The sequence below is a fragment of the Mytilus trossulus genome, chromosome 9 (assembly GCF_036588685.1).
Source record: "Mytilus trossulus isolate FHL-02 chromosome 9, PNRI_Mtr1.1.1.hap1, whole genome shotgun sequence".
Taxonomy (NCBI): Eukaryota; Metazoa; Mollusca; class Bivalvia; order Mytilida; family Mytilidae; genus Mytilus; species Mytilus trossulus.
In genome coordinates this window covers 76,786,392-76,799,449 of record NC_086381.1, presented here as the reverse complement: position 1 = coordinate 76,799,449, position 13,058 = coordinate 76,786,392, and the positions used below count along the sequence as shown (strand labels likewise).

At 34.1% G+C, this 13,058-nt stretch overlaps 1 long non-coding RNA gene across 1 annotated transcript; it reads right to left on the bottom strand.

Moving 5' to 3' along the window:
- Positions 1 to 2,078: 2,078 nt before the first annotated feature.
- Positions 2,079 to 12,353, bottom strand: LOC134683431 (uncharacterized). Its single transcript, XR_010101022.1, has 4 exons — positions 12,246 to 12,353; positions 7,081 to 7,247; positions 2,715 to 2,742; positions 2,079 to 2,173 (listed from the first exon to the last, which is right to left on the bottom strand). It is a non-coding gene; the product is annotated as an uncharacterized LOC134683431 (long non-coding RNA).
- Between the last annotated feature and the right edge of the window lie 705 nt (positions 12,354 to 13,058).

The following is a 13,058-nucleotide window of genomic DNA, read 5'->3' as shown; positions in this document are numbered from 1 at the left end:
TAATGAAGTAAATCACAATATTTCAGTTGTTTACAGTTAGGAAGTATCAGACAGCAACCATTTGACATACAAACTGGAGTGGTATTCATCAGTGTAATGAAGTAAATCACAATATTTCAGTGAGGAAGTATCAGACAGCAACCCTTTGACAAACACACTAGAGTGATATTCATCAGTGTAATGAAGTAAATCACAATATTTCAGTTGTTTACAGTTAGGAAGTATCAGACAGCAACCCTTTGACAAACAAACTGGAGTGGTATTCATCAGTGTAATGAAGTAAATCACAATATTTCAGTTGTATACAGATAGGAAGTATCAGACAGCAACCATTTGACATACAAACTGGAGAGGTATTCATCAGTGTAATGAAGTAAATCACAATGTTTCAGTTGTATACAGTTATGAAGTATCAGACAGCAACCATTTGACATACAAACTGGAGTGGTATTCATCAGTGTAATGAAGTAAATCACAATATTTCAGTTGTATACAGTTATGAAGTATCAGACAGCAACCCTTTGACATACAAACTGGAGTGGTATTCATCAGTGTAATGAAGTATTTCAAGTTTGTTTGGGGCTGTTGTTTGTCTTTTCGTCTGGCCATGGCATTCTTCTTCTACTTCATGTACTTAATGTGTTTTTTTCCGCTGTTTTATTTGGGTATAGGTGTTGGATACATTGATGTTGTGTACTGATGTTTCTCACTGTTTGTGTTGAATACAGGAGTTGTATATATTGGTGTTGTGAAATAATGTTTTGCACTGTTTTTGCGGAATACAAGAGTTCTATATACATTCGGGATGTGTAATCATGTTTCTTAATATTTTGAAGACTTTTTGCAATTAAAGAACCTTAGTGAGCACGCTCACATACCCCACGTCCCCACATTGTCATTGGAGAAATTAAATAAGTGTAAGAAACAAATTTGTATAAGAAAAATTAATTTCCTGCCAATATGCACATCTAAATAGTACGTCCTTATTATCTACAAAATTTCATGAAATTCTGTTGTGTGGTTTCAGAGGAGTTGAGATGACAAACTGTTGCAGTAGTACATTGAAGCACATAAGTTCAAAGGGACGTAACTCCTAGAAAAAAAATTGAATTGCAATTTCCCGTCGATATGCACAACTACATAGTATGTCCTTATTATCTGAAAAGGTTTCGTGAAATTGTGTAGTGTGGTTTCAGAGGAGTTGCGATGACAAACTGTTGCAGTAGTACATTAAAGTAAATAAGTTCAAAGGGGCGTAACTCCTAAAAAAAAATTGAATCGCAATTTCCCAACGATATGCACAACTACATAGTATGTCCTTATTATCTGAAAAGGTTTCGTGAAATTCTGTTGTGTGGTTTCAGAGGAGTTGCGATGACAAACTGTTGCAGTAGTACATTAAAATAAATAAGTTCAAAGGGGCATAACTCCTGGAAAAAAAATTGAATCGCAATTTCCTGTCGATATGCACACCTACATAGTATGTCCTTATTATCTGAAAAGGTTTCGTGAAATTCTGTTGTGTGGTTTCAGAAGAGTTGCGATGACAAACTGTTGCAGTAGTACATTAAAGTAAATAAGTTCAAAGTGGCGTAACTCCTAGAAAAAAAATTGAATTGCAATTTCCCGTCGATATGCACAACTACATAGTATGTCCTTATTATCTGAAAAGGTTTCGTGAAATTGTGTTGTGTGGTTTCAGAGGAGTTGCGATGACAAACTGTTGCAGTAGTACATTAAAGTAAATAAGTTCAAAGGGGCGTAACTCCTAAAAAAAAATTGAATCGCAATTTCCCAACGATATGCACAACTACATAGTATGTCCTTATTATCTGAAAAGGTTTCGTGGAATTCTGTTATGTGGTTTGAGAGGAGTTGCGATGACAAGAAACAGGACTGATGGACGGAATGACGGACGGACTGACGGACGGGTCAAAAACATTATACCCTCCGCCACGCAACGAGTTGCGTGGCGTATAATAACCAGAAATTAACATTGAATCACTGAACACTAACAAGAGCAATGTTTAACTGATTCATAATGTGTGTACTATATATAATAAATTCATTTTACTTCACTTACATAATCATCTCTACATTCCAAATTAGCTCCGTTCTTTACACATGATTCTACTTCTTTTATATTCCCCTGCTCTGCAGCTGTAAGCAGTTTCTGTAAGCAAAACAATTGTTTTACATTTTCCTCTAGCATATAAAAATGTGTTATAAATGTAATAATTGAATTTAATAAGCTACATGTTTACAGTTTTAATAGCTTATATTAAATACAATGACTATGAAGAGGGAAAGAAATTGTCTATAATTTCAGATTTTTTTTTAGAAAAATCTTTAGACAATTGTATTATGAATCATTTTTAGATGGAGCCTCAGTTTTTGTTGGGGTTAGTATTGTAGGGTCTTTAATTTTCTATGTAATGTTTTGAAGAATGTTTATTTATTTGATTGTTTTTCATTTTTTGCCACGACGTCGTCAGTTTCTCTTCGACTTAAAAGAGTTGTGAATGTCCTTTGATATTTAATGTCTCTTTTTTTGTGTCCTGGAATTTTGAACTAGTATATTGAAATTCTTTTCACTGAAGTCATTTTGATTTCTCCTGTTCTCCCCCTAAGAATACTGCACGCCTGTACCTTTCTGTACATTTAATAAACAACATAGGTCACATGACCACTGACTTTTAAGAAGAAAAACTTACCTTATCCCAACTTGCCATTAATTATATCCTGTAAAAGAAAGACAAATCATTGTATTTTTTTATAAAAATAAGGAGATTCATGGTATGATTACCAATGAGACAACTATCCACTTATGTTCAAATAAAGTGGATGTAAGCAATTATAGGCAACGGTAAGGCCTTCAACGATGAGAAAAACCCATATCGTATAGTCAGCTATAAAGGCCCCAACATGAAAAATATGAAGCAATTCAATTGAGAAAACTTACGGCCTAATTTATAACAATTTAACCAATTTACGAAAGACATATATGACAGACAAGAACCAGTGATAGCCATTGAACTACAAGCTCCTGACTTGGGACAGGAACATAAAGAATGAGGAGGGGTTAAACATGTTTGTATACATGAGTTGTAATTTTACGAGGAATATTTCAATTGTTGTTGAAATCATGATGTCATATTTAGATTGCCCCAATACCTTTAAATATTAATGTTGATAAAATATGTATTTTCTCCAAATTATAATTATCCTCTAACCTTGTCCTTTTATTACATTCCACCATATACAAGTAAATTAGATAAACTTTAAAACAAATTTACTCTTTTTTAAATAGATGATGTAAAAATGATGTACACATTTTGCTTACATTTTAATGTCATTGTTGAAACAATCAAGGGCCATAACTCCTGAACAGCATAAAAGAAGATTTGCACTATCAGACTTAACCTCCATTGTGACATGAGAAACAACAAATATGAAAACTTTAAAAGGTTTGGTTAAATGTTTTGCAAGTTATTACACAGAAATGTCATAAACATTGATTTTTCAATCAATCACAAGGACCAGAGCCATTATAGCACTTAATCCATAATATCAAAATGTAAAAGTGCTGGTAGCAACCATTTGTCGATATTGGGTTTGTCAGTCAGAAATGTTTTTTCTTGTTTTTGTAAAATACTGTTAAAAGTAAGAAGATGTGGTATGATTGCTAATGGGATGACTCTTCACCAGAGAGCTTTCAATAATGAGCAAAACCTTTACCAAACAGCAATCTATAAGTAAGGCTCCAAAATGACAAATGTAAAGCACTTCAAACGAGAAAGGACTGATAACACACTTATTTCGTAGTGCATTTCTTTTAGACAATAAATTCAAATTAAAACTAGAGGCTCTCAAGAGCCTGTGTCGCTCACCTGTTACTGTATTTACTGATGTCGGTCATCTTGGTTGGTAGGTGGGGTCATTAGACACTTTTTTAAATAGATACCATAGTGATGATTGTGGCCACGTTTAGTTTATTATGGCCCATAGTTTTAGAAAAGAAGATTTTTGAACAAGTTACAAAAATGACGAAAATTTGTTCAAAATTGACTATAAAGGGCAATAACTCCTTAATGGGTACTCTTACAATTTTTATCATGTTGACTTATTTGTAGATCCTACTTAGCTGAACAAAATTGCTGTTTACAGTTTATCTCTATCTATAATAGTATTCAAGATAATAACCAAAAACTGCAAAATTCCCTTAAAATTACCAATTTTAGGGCAGCAACCCAATAACCAGTTGTCAGATTCATCTGAAAATTTGCGAGGGGATAGATCTTATTCTGATGGACATTTAAATCTTGAAAGATTTGCCCTAAATGTCTTACTTTTAAAGATATAAATCAAAAACTGCATTTTACCAATATGTTCTAATTTTAGCCATGTCGGCCATTTTGTTTGGTAGGCGGTGTCATCGGACACATTTTTCAAACTATATACCACAAAGATAATTATCGCCAAGTTTGGTTTAATTTGGCCATGTAGTTTCAGAGAAGAAGATTTTTGTACAAGTTACAAAAACTGACGAAAATTTGTTAAAAATTGACTATAAAGGGCAATAACTCCTTAAGGGGTTGACTGACAAATTTGGTTATGTTGACTTATTTGTAGGTTTTACTTTGCTGAACATTATTGCTGTTTACAGTTTATCTCTATCTATAATAGTATTCAAGATAATAACTAAAAACTGCAAAATTTCCTTAAAATAACCAATTCAGGGGCAGCAACCTAACAACGGGTTTTCCGATTCATCTGAAAATTCTAGGGCAGATAGATCTTGACCTGATTAACAATTTTACCCCATGTCAGATTTGCTCTAAATGTTTTGGTTTCAAAGATATAAGCCAAAATATACATTTTACCCCTGTGTTCTATTTTTAGCCATGGCGGCCATCTTGGTTGGATGGCCAGGTCACCGGACACATTTTTTAAACTAGATACCCCAAGGATGATTGTGGCCAAGTTTGGTAAAATTTGGCCCAGTAGTTTCAGAGGAGAAGATTTTTGTAAAAGTTTACGGACGACGGACGACGGACGACGGACGCAGGACGACGGACGACGGACGCCAAGTGATGAGAAAAGCTCACTTGACCTTTCAGGTCAGGTGAGCTAAAAATCGCATCTGCTACAAGATTTGTACAGTGTAGTGTACTACTTTTGGGACAAATAATATCAAAATTATAGAAAAGTCTACCAGCTCTAACTTAAAATATGGACAATTCTATGTTATAAGGGGTCTATAATTCAGTTTGACAGCTTCAGACATACCAATTCTTGACCTTCTTCAACTGGACAAAATCATTACTTTACATTACAATTCATCACCCAAATCTTTGTTTCACATGTTATTTCATCCTCATACTTTATATTTCATGCATAACATATAAACGTATAAAGAAATCAATTTGGAAAGTGTATCAAAAAAAATTTCAAGTTATACACTGTTCACACCAGCATGACTAGGAACTATATTTGTAGACAACGAAAATCAAAGGACGATAACTGTATCCTCGGACAAACTTAAGGCCAGATTTGTGTACAAATCAAGAAACGAAAAACCAAGATGATATATACATGTACAGCAACTAAAGACATTACCACTGAATTACAGGCTACTGGCTTGTGACCATTTGAAATTGTTTTTTTTTACAATTTTCCCTTAGACTTGTATAGTAAATCCCTATGTTCTATTTTTAGCCATGTCAGCCATGTTGGTTGGATGGCAGGGTCATCGGATATATCTTTCAATCAAGATACCCTATTGAAAATTGTAGCTCACTCACAGAGTTTAATTCTATTTGGCCCAGTATATTAAGTGAAGAAGATTTTTGTAAAAGATTGCAAATATTTATGAAAAATATTGTTAAAATTGACTATAAAGGGCAATATCTCCTTAAGGGTCAATTGAAAATTTTGTCATGTTGACTTATTTTGTAGATTGTACTTTGCTGAACATTAAATTTCTGTTAACAAATTATCTCTATCTACAGATCTATGATAATATTTAAGATAACCAAAACTTGCAAAATTTCCTTAAAATTACCAATTCAGGGGCAGCAACCTAACAATGGGTTGTCTGATTCGTCTGAAAATTTCAGGGCAGATAGATTTAAAACTGTTGTACATTTTAACCCCATTTCAGATTTGCTCTTAATGCTTTAGTTTCAGAGATATAAGCCAAAAACTGCATTTTACCCCTATATTTTATTGTTAGTCATGTCCGCAATTTTGGTTGGCAGGCCGGGTCATCGGACACATTTTTTAAACTAGATACCCTAGTGATGATTGTGGCCAAGTTTGGTTAAATTTTTGCCCAGTAGTTTTAGAGAAGATTTTTGTAAAAGTTAACGGACGACGATGATGACGACAGACGACGGACGCTAAGTGATGAGAAAAGCTTACTTGGCCCTTTGGGCCAGGTGAGCTAAAAATATTTGGGGATTTATAAAATAAATTTGTAGATTCACCATACATGCCATACTCAATTAAAAGGTAAAAATATCTGGGCCTTATCAAATATATATTTTAAGATTCACTGTACACGATTACAATCTAAAAATATAGGGTGCTTTATACAATGGAAAGCAGGACACCCCTGTCTCTACCTTTACACATATATCGATATATGTATATAATAAAATTGAGAATGGAAATGGGGAATGTGTCAAAGAGACAACAACCCGACCAAAATAAAAAAATACAACAGCAGAAGGTCACCAACAGGTCTTCAATGTAGCGAGAAATTCCCGCACCCGGAGCCGTCCTTCAGCTGGCCCCTAAACAAATGTTCATCTCATATCTTTCCTTATTGCACTGATTGTACGTTGAATAATATATTTAATGAGACAGTTAGTATGACATTTTTATTTTCCTTGTAATTTCCATACACGCTTCAAAATTTTGATTACAAATTACATTGTAAAAGTTCCAAAACATCTGTTAAAAGATCCTCAAATTCAACATGACTTGTTAAAAAAAAAATGAAAAATGGTTAAGGATGATTTTTAAAGAAACGTGTTAAAATAAAGTCCATTACTAAGTATCAATACAATTATACACCCAAAGTGAAATCTGTTTGTACAAGTTCTTCAACCGTCAATATGGGATTACATGTGGGCCTTCATCAAACTGTTATTGAAAGTTCAGCATGTTATTGTTAAGTCTGTCTGCAAGGCCTTAATGCCACTTTATATAACATACCCCTTCTGCCACCAGTCAATCAAAATCTGAAAAAAAGTTTTAAAATTTACAACATGTAAACAGATTAAACAGAATAGAGAATGGAAACAAGGAATGTGTCAAAGAGACAACAACCAAAACCAGAGAGCAGAAAACAGCCAAAGGCCAACAATGGGTCATCAACACAGCCAGAAAATTCCACACCCAGAGGCACACTTCATCTGCCCCCCCACACCCTTTAGTTATTACAGACATACCTGTACTTTTTCTGTAATAACATAGGTGTACTATGCATGATTGGCAAACTATGAACTGTTAAATATCTTTCTGTAGTTGAGTATACATGTACATAAAGACAATAGTAATATCAATAGAACTTGTATACATTTTAACAAAACTAATGATGTATATTCTTCCTTTGAAACATGTAACATACATATGTTATCACAGTTCTTTGATTTTTTAGTCCACAATAACAAATGTATGTTAATTTTCTGTAATAACTCTATAGAGTTATATCGTTGACTGACTGAACCATGAAAATGAGGTCAACCTTGGGTGACAGCTGCCAGTTGGACATGTACACCTTATAATGATTCCATATACAAAATGTCAAATAAATTGGGACTGTGTTCATGGGACACAGAAGTTGCCCCCGCTCGCATATCATATACAGTTATAAAGGGACATAACTGAAGAACGGTAAAAATCACTATCAAAATTTGGTTGAGGCTAAATTAAGTTAGAGAACGGAAACGAAAAATTCAGCAACTTTTCAATTTGTAAACGGCACAACTACTAGAATACTACATTTTCAAGGATTTGTCTCACTATACAAATCCTTGTATTTTCTCATGGCTGACGTGTTACTATAGGGCTCCAAGATTTTTGTTTCCCAATAACCCGAATAATTCAGTCCCTCCCCGTAATCGACTCTCCCACTCGCGAGGGCCTGAACTCTTAATACGAGTTTAAACTTTTGCATGAATACGACTATCTTTTGTTTATCAGAACAAAGCTATCAATAAAAAAAAACAGCTACATTTTTGGCCAAAGCGTGGGAGGCAAAACATGACAAAAATGACCCTAAATGAACAAAAATAAATTCCAGAAAAAAATGACTGCCTTACCTCTTGAATCCACCCCTGAATTATGTACTCATTGTCCATGCCAAGTTTGCAAAACATATATTTTGTTTTTGAATTTCTTAAATACTTCCTGGGTACAGCAATTAGTTTTTCACAGAAGGGTACATGGAAGATATTGCCAATATATATGTGTCAATGAAGATGTTGTAATATGATTATATATTTGGTTGTGTATATTGTATTGCACATGCATATGCCTTTTATCTGCTATTGTGGCAGTGCGTATTTTGCGTATAAAAGTATTGAATTAAATGGAAGTACATGTATATTTTTTTACTGAAACCAAGATTAAATTATGCTACATTTTCAAAATGAATTGTTTTATGGATCCACCCAACCCGGTCTTTATTACTTTCAGAATGAAAAATCAGATTTCTCAACAGAAGAATCCTGCAATGCTCCTCTTGATCTTTGGTCTCTTTGACTGGATATTGTTGTTCTTTTTATTATAATTAGGTATTTATGTACAGAAGTCATTTAGGGATAATGTTTCCGAAATGCAAAAACCATTAACGGAATGTCGATGATTGTAAACCATACCTACAAACAAGTCATCACTACTTTTGACAACAAATTTTGATTTCACGCTTATTACAATTATCAGGCCTCGACAATAACGCTTGTCCGATTGTCCGGAACCAGAGGAAACCAGATGCTCCGCAGGGCGCAGCTTTATACGACTGCAGAGGTTGAACCCTGAACGGTTGGGGCAAGTATGGACACAACATTCAAGCTGGATTCAGCTCTAAATTTGGATTGTGATTAAATAGTTGACACAGCATAGGTTTCTGACACAGAATGAATGTGGTCTAATGAACTTAAAATTTTTGAGCAATTCACTATGCATTTGAATATTAATCCTCTCAAAAAAATGTTTGAAGAAATTTTCTTTTAATTTATGAAATCTGAAATGAGAAAAATTTAATTTGATCTTGATTTGGAACAACTTGAAAACTGGGCCCATAATAAAAAATCTAAGTACATGTTTAGATTCAGCATATCAACATTGATTAAAGAGGCCCAAGAATTCAATTTTTGTTAAAATCAAACTTAGTTTAATTTTGGACCCTTTGGACTTTAATGTAGACCAATTTCAAAACGGGACCAAAAATTAAGAATCTACATACACAGTTAGATTTTGCATATCAAAGAACCCCAATTATTCAATTTTTGAGGAAATCAAACAAAGTTTAATTTTGGACCCCGATTTGGACCAACTTGAAAACTGGGCCAATAATAAAAAAATCTAAGTACATTTTTAGATTCAGCATATCAAAGAACCCCAAGGATTCAATTTTTGTTAAAATCAAACTTAGTTTAATTTTGGACCCTTTGGACCTTAATGTAGACCAATTTGAAAATGGGACCAAAAATTAAGAATCTACATACACAGTTAGATTCGGCATATCAAAGAACCCCAATTATTCATTTTTTGAGGAAATCAAACAAAGTTTAATTTTGGACCCTTTGGGCCCTAATTCCTAAAATTTTGGGACCAAAACTCCCAAAATCAATCCCAACCTTCCTTTTGTGGTCATAAACCTTGTGTTAAAATTTCATAGATTTCTATTCACTTTTACTAAAGTTAGAGTGCGAAAACTAAAAGTATTCGGACGACGACGACGACGACGACGCCAACGTGATAGCAATATACCTTAAAAGGTATACTTTTCCTGGAAACCAGTCTTACTGATCGGAATGCTTTGTAGATAAGGTAACTTTACAGCACAGTTATCACCTCCAAAGATTCAGCTCCAAGTTTAATAGACAGTTTGGCACCGTAGGAGACATATTTAGCAGACATGATTGATAGACAGTTTGACAAGGCAGGAGACATTTCAGGACCAAGACAAACCAGTACCTCATTTTGCTACCTTATTGAAGTTATTCTGTTCCTTATGATAAATACCATACCAGTAATTTTTTTCACAATTTTTTTATTTACCATAAAATTCACAAAATCATATTTGATTATAAGTAGAAAAAAAACAATACATGCAATATGGTGACCTATTGTTGTTAGTTTCTGTGTCATTTGGTCTCTTGCAGAGAGTTGTCTCATTGGCAATCACACCTTATGATGGCTCATCTTCTTCTTTTTATTGATTGCATTTGAATAAACTTTTTTCAACTTAAAAAAAAAGAATACAAATCTAATGAGTGTACAGGCCTATCAGATGGTGCCTCATGTTTAGAGTCTGATGAGACTGAAATTGATGAAACTAGAACCTTATTCCTGTGACATGACTAGTTTCGCAGTTGTACTTGACTCATATTTTTGAAAAGTATTTCAAAAGAAATACATCAAATTCTGTTATATTGTTTAAATTTGTTTTTTTTCCTTTAATCAACTAAGTTTATTTTTAGTAGAATTTTTTTGGACAAGTAACAATTTCATTCGGACAAGTAAATTTTGGTATGTACTTGTCCTACAGGACAAGTTGAAAAAAAAGTTATTGTAGAGGCCTGATTAGGATTCTACTTTTTTTAGTAATTTTACGTGTCCCGCTCAACTTTGTTTCCTGTTTTCAGGCACACTAATTTGACTGTCATGTGTCCAAATACCAAAAATCAGCCAATCCTGTGTCACGCTTAGACCCCAATGAGACCCACTGTGATGACTGAAAGGCGTTATAACATACATGACATACAGACATTGTTTCTTTGTAAAATAACCGGTTATTTCAACACAATTCATGACAGGAGGAGATATAAATCTATAAGAATTCCCCCAGTAACAGTACTAGTATACCTGTTATCTTCTGAAATAACTTGTTTATTAAAGTTATATGTATACCTTTGGTGGTAAATAATAATGTAAAATCTTTAATATACACCCTATCGTTATTTGTCTGCAGGCCATTACTGGGCATCACACAGGTTCTCGTAAAATTTTGACGTCATAATACAAAATATCTGACGCCAAAATGGATAACGTGATTGTTGTATGACGTTCATAGTTCGAGCGGGACAGATTCAGATTTAGCGATAAGGTGTATTGTCTCAAACCTGTGGATGAGGAACCTAACTTGATGTTAATAATCAGTTCTTAATTTTTTTTTTTATTTTCAAATACAAAGATTTTATATTGTATGCACACTTTTGATTCTATACTCATTATAAATCAGTGGCGGATCCAGAAATGTTCATAAGTGGGGGCCCACTGACTGACCTAAGAGGAGGCCCGCTCTAGTCGCGCTTCAGTGATTCCCTACATAAGCAACCAAATTTTTTCCCAAAAAGGGGGGGGGGGGGCGGGCCCCTTGCCCCCCCCCTAATTTCCGCCTCTGTAAGGGACGACATCAAAAGTTCAATGTAGGATAAAAAACTTAATTCAGATAGTTTTTTTAATGACCCCCCTACCCCCCTCTTAACTTAACTTTGGAAAAATTGATTGACCCATATAGATATATCATGTATATATGTAAAATCGATGTAGGATAAACAAAACTTACAGCAAGTTTAACCCCCACCCCCAAACTATTTGAATAAAGTGTTTTATCCTTCATTGATCTTTTGATGTCGTCCCTAAATGAAGGTTCATACAAGCTTTTTAAAAAACAATACTTGTTAACACATGACAAACTTCAGCGCTGCCTGGTGTCTAAAAACTCTTACACTTTTTAAATGCACTTTTTATCTTACAAATTTGTTTCCATAAACAATTTTACCTTGAAGAACATAAAATCACTTAGTTAAATGATTAATTAAACATTTCTTCTGTACTTGTTCAGAACATTTCGTCTTAATGCGAAGAAGAAGAGATATGGAAACCCGGAAATATGTCCATCGACCTGTTGCTGTGTCAAAAATGTCAAAAATATTTTTAAAATGAGCTAAAATGAGTACGTCATTTCTTCACATGAGTCAGATATAACAGAAATATTTAAAACTTACCCTTAAAAAGCCTTCGAAATGACGTCTTCTTAGTTAAAACGAATGTGTTGGCAGTTTGTCGATAGCAGCATCGCGGAAGTTTTGTCAAAACGAGACACTGAATATCGGGATTGGGACAATTCGGACCAAGAAAACTCGGACCACTTTTAAAGAAACTCGGATTAGATTGAAAGACAAATCGGACCAGTTTGAAACAATGATTGGACCCATTTAAGGACGATTCCAAATATTTTCAAAGACAACTATGACCAATGTGAAACACTGATTGGGTCCATTTAAAACGGTTGATTCAAGGAAAAAAAGGGGGTAGAGGACGTATAAGACCCGGCTCCCCCCGTTTGATCGCCAAAAATAATAAATAATTTTTCACGCTATATACATTTTTTTTTGGAATTGGGGAGGAGGGTGTCGTAGAACAACTGATTCACCTCAGTGAGGGTCTGGAATGGGGGAGGAGGGTGTCGTAGAACAACTGATTCATCTCAGTGAGAGTCTGGAATGGGGGGAGGAGGGTGTCGTAGAACAACTGATTCAACTCAGTGACACATATAAATTCAGAAAGTAAATTGGCAATGTTTTTTTGTAGAATAGTATATTTGTTTTGTACAAGTTCAACTTGTATGCGAAAACAGTCATGTACGTGCACTTAATTTTCTTGTTGGCTTTATTTCAAGAAAAAAATAATTTACGTGTTCCCTTGGTAAATGCAGGAATTTTCACTTCCGCACACAAAAGTCTACACTTTCTGATATGTCAAATCCTCTGTTTGCTAAGAATTTATCTCCTGTTAAAAGTTTCGTTAACAGTCGACAA